Raw genomic sequence first — 5,072 nt, 5'->3', positions numbered from 1 at the left:
TGCTTCAGCCTCCTAAGTAGCTGGAGCTATAGGAACACACCACCACACCCAGCTAATTTTTTAATTTTTGTGGAGATGAGGTCTCGATATGTTGCCCAGGCTGGTCTCGGACTCCTAGCCTCAAACGATCCTCCTACGTTGGCCTCTTACTAGGATTACAGGCATGAGCCACTGTGCCCAGCCAATACATACCCTTTTGACTGACAATTTTATATCTCTTAGAAATATTTTCTATAGACATCTGTCTTCATGTATTTTAGGTTCTCAAGGATCTCTTACTCAGTGTCCTTCACTCATATGATAATCTGTCCTAATCATTGCTTCGTTTTAGCAGCAGTGGCCCTGGATTGCTGACAATAGATCCATTGTACTGACAGCTTATAGTCAGTGATATACTTCTTAGTACAAGATTCTGTCATTTACCATGCGTCTCAAGAGAAAGCACTTTTGTGAAACTTAAGCAGTTTCTGTTGTACATCTTTCAGAAACAGTTGAGATACAGTCTTGCCTTCTCAAAGTATACTGATACTTTGATAAGAGGATCATCATTTTTATTGTATATATTTAAGGTGTACAACATGATATTTTATGTCCATACGTGTACTGAAAGGTTATTATATTCAAATAAATCAATACATCCATCTTCCACAGTTACCCTTTTTTTGGGTATGTGTCAAGAACACCTAAAATCTGTTTTAGTGAAAATCCCAAAAACAATACAATATTATCAACTGTAGTCCTCATGTTTGTATATTAGATCTCTAGACTTGTTGGTCCTGTATCTGCCACTTTGTGTCCTTTGACTCTTGTATCTCCCATATTCTCCCTCCCCCATCCCCCACCCATGGTAACCACTGTTTTTATTCTCTATCTCTGTATATTCAATTTTTTTTTAGTTTCCACATATAAGTGAGAGGATCAGCTTTATAAATATTCATCATTGTTCTGTGCTGTATGACTGTCATCTTCAGTTATAGCACTTCTGTTAAAGTGCTTGTTTCTCAATTAGTTGGTCCTGGACTGCCTCTGTGCTTTTGTACTTCTAGCTATACTCCTAGGATTCCAGACATCAGCACATCCTTTCCCTTTATTTTCATTTGAGTTCAACAAATGAAGTTATGATGACTAAGGAGGTTCCCATGAACACTGATTCTTAGAAGAGAGTTCTCTAACCAGTAAACATCTGGTCACTCACTGGAAGGGGTATATCTTAACATTGCAAATTAGTAAGTTGACATTCTATACATTAGTTTCTTGTGAGTTTGGTTCCTGCAGTTTAGAAACAGGAGCCCCATTAGAGAGGCTCAGGCTGTATAATTTCACTTTAGGGTCTTCTTTGAATAGTCAGCCAACCTCCAACTACAGCATCCCTACGATGTCTCTAACTTCTTGACAGCAAGAGGATCTCTGAAGCTTCCCGATCAGTCATCACCTCAGTACTTCTAAAGAAGCCACCACACCCCATTCGGGGCGAATCATGCCAACGTTGAGCTGAGTAAGTTTCATGAGCAAGTGATAAAGCATGGGCTCCAGAGGGCAGCTGACTGGCTCCAATGTCCCCTACTCCATGTTCCAGCTGCGTGACCCCTCCAGGCCTCAGCTTCCCCTTTTACATAAGAGAACCTAGCTCAGGATATTGTAAAGAAAAACACATATGAAGTCCTTAGCACCAGAATCATTCAGTAAACATTGGCTGTTGTTTCCAAACTCAGCGCTGTTGAGAATATCCTTTGGTGGCTGCTCTAGATCTCAGCTGCTCCTCTCATGCCTCCCATCTGTATACTCATTCTTTTAAACCCCACATCAGCCCCCACTGTATTTCTGTGAATAACAGAATTTCAAGGTTAGAGGGCAATTCAAAAAAGGGAGGTCCTTACCCATAAGGAAAGAAGTAACAGCTTTAGGCAGTCACTCATAATTTAAAACCTTTATCTTTCAATTGGTGCAAACATCCATTTATTCACAATTTTAATCTTGTACTCTTTGTGCAATTATGGAGGGTCAGGAATGAAAGCTTGCCCCAGCTTTTTTTCTTCATACTTTCCCTACTGCATGCTTGTAGATAAAACTCAGATTTGTGATGCTAAACCTCTGATGTAGACAATGTTTGGAAGTTGCTACTCCCTGGACTTATAAATTACCTTCATAGAATCTAGGGTTATCCTCACCATTTTTGATACTGCTGATTTATAGGTGACCATTTATTTTTTGTTGTTGAGACAACATCAGGTTTTGTCAACCAGGCTGGAGTGCAGTGGCATGATGATAACTCACTTTAACCTCAGATTCCTGGGCTCAAGGTAGTCCTCCCGCCTCGACCTCCCAATGTGCTGGGATTACAGGTATGAGCTACTACACCCAGCCTATAGGTAGCTTTAAACAAAAAGTCCCTCATAAATCAGCCAAAGCATGACAGAGAAGTGAAGGAAGAGTGGGTACTTCCAACCAGTTCACCAGTATTTCCAAACCAATCACAACATTTCCTTCACCTGGGCCTCATCCTTACTAAAGCTCAGCCTTAGCTTATTGAAGGGAAAAGAAAATGAGATCATTAGAGAAAGGGGGCAATCGCTTCTCAGCCTTTTGGATAAGATCGAGTGTAGAGAAAGGGGGATGTCTCAGTCAGCTTGGCCTCGTACATTACATAGCAGCCCATCAGAGCTGACCCTGATTACTCTAGGAGGGGCAGGGCTCCGATGCCAGCCTTCTGAACAGAAATTACCCAGAGCACAGTACAGCAGCACCGTCTTTCCCCCTCTGCAGCGTTGCCCCATCTGGAGCAGGCACAGTAATGAAGGGCAGCGTCATCACAGTGTGCTTGCCACCTGAGGTATTGGTGGCTTTGAAATCAGTCTAAGTTCAAGTACTACTTCTGCCAGTTACAGGTTATGTGAACTTGGGCAACTTAAAGTGTCAGAGTCCCTTGATTTAGGCATGTCCCAAGGCCCTCCTTGTGTTCCTAGAGGACTCTGCTGTACTCTGTCATTGCACTTTAGTTCGCTGTTTGCCTCTGCTCTCCTCATTTGGCCATGACCTTGAGGGCATCATTGTACATCTTTGTAGCCCCAGTCTCTGGCATAGTCCCTGTCACATCGTTACCCTCAAAAAATGTTTACTGAATTAATAAGTACTGAAAATATTAGTGGTCACTGGAGGCTTGGCAGTGATAAACCTTTATATTCTACATCCTATCATGAGCATGCTGTCTTCGAGAGCAACTTCAACAAAAATGTGGGCATTGGCTGGGCATGGTGGCTCACACCTACAATCCCAGCACTTTGGGAGGCCAAAGCGGGAGGATCACATGAGGCCAGGAATTTGAGACCAGCCTGAACAACATACCAAGACACCGTCTCTACAAAAAATTTTTTACAAAATTAGCTGGGTGTGGTGGTGCATGCTTGTGGTCCTAGCTCCTCAGGAGGTTTAGGTGAGAGGATCACTTGAACCCAGGATTTTGAAGCTGCAGTGAGCTATGATCATGCCACTGCACTCCAGCCTGGGCGACAGAGCAAGACCCTGTCTCTAAAAAAAAAAAAAAAAAACTATGGATATTAATATAAGAACAAACATTTAACAAGGATTAGGTATATTGAATACATGGATCCAGAAGAGCTAAAAGATAATACTTTAATCTAATGATTGTGTCCATAGAACAACTGAATTATAAACAAAAGAAGGGCAATTGTGTCAGTTTTCTAGCTGTTTTGTGAGCTTATGGAGAAGACCTGATAAGAGCCATGTTCCACAATGCTTGTATAAGCATGACCTATAGAAATACATGTAGTTTGAATTTCTGCCTAACATCAAAATCTAACACTTGATAGTACTGTCCAAAAATGTGTATGAACTTTTGATCCCTAAAAATATACTGTTTTGCTGACTGTTAGAGGAGTAACACTTATTTCTCACCTTTTTTTTTTTTTTTAAAGAGATAGTGTCTCACTGTATCATCCAGGCTGATCTCAAAGTCCTGGACTCAATCAATCCTCCCACCTCCTCCTCTGGGTAGCGACTACAGACATGAGCACCTGGCTAATTTTTTTATTATTATTATTTTTTAGGGATGGTGTCTTGCTACATTGCCCAGGCCAGTCTTGAACTCCTGGCCTCAATCAATCCTCCCACCTCAGCCTCCTGAGTAGATGGAACTACAGGCACGTGCCACCACACCCAGCCTTATTTCTCCCTTCTGATATTTCCTTCCATCTGAAGGTGTCTTCCATTATAGTCTTGCTCTGCTTTGCCCTTTTACTCCTAGAGAGAGGAAGAATGAAAGAAGATATACCAGCAGTGTATAAATGTACCATTCTCTCTGCATCCATGCCAGCATCTGTTGTTTTGGGACTTTTTGATAAAAGCCATTCTCACTGGAGTTAGATGATACCTCACTGTGGTTTTCATTTGCATTTCCTTGGTGATTAGAGATGTTGAGCATTTTTTCATGTGTTTTTTGGCCATTAGTCTATCTTCTTTTGAAGTTTTGTTCATGTCATTTGCCCACTTATTAATGGGGTTGTTTGAATTTTTCTTGCTGATTTGCTTGAGTTCTTTGTAGATTCTGGTTATCAGCCCTTTATTAGTGTATAGCATGCAAGTATTTTTTCTCATTCTGTAGGTTGTCTATTTGCTCTATTGATTGTCTCCTTGGCTGTGCAGAAGCTTTTTAATTTGATCAGGTCTCATTTATTTATTTTTGTTATTGCTGTGATTGCTTTTGGGGTCTTCGTCATAAATTCTTGGCTTAGGCCATTATCTGTGAGAGTTTGTTCAACATTTTCTTCTAGAATTCTTATAGTTTCATGCCTTAGGTTTAAGTCTGTTATCCATCATGAATTAATTTTTGTGAGAGGTGAGAGGTGCAGATCCTATTTCAGTCTTCTACATAATGCTATCCAATTTTCCTGGCACTATTTATTGGATAGGGATTCTTTACCCCAGTGTATGTTTTTGTCTCCTTTGTCAAAGATCAGATGGCAGTATGAGGATAGATTAATATCTGGGTTCTCTGATCCGATCCATAGATCTATGTCTCTGTTTTTGTGCTAGTACCATGCTGTTTTTGTTGCTGT

Source organism: Propithecus coquereli, unplaced genomic scaffold (assembly GCF_000956105.1).
Source record: "Propithecus coquereli isolate 6110/MARCELLA unplaced genomic scaffold, Pcoq_1.0 Scaffold154, whole genome shotgun sequence".
NCBI lineage: Eukaryota > Metazoa > Chordata > Mammalia > Primates > Indriidae > Propithecus > Propithecus coquereli.
The sequence above is the reverse complement of the archived record's forward strand: the minus strand, read 5'-3'. Positions refer to the sequence as shown.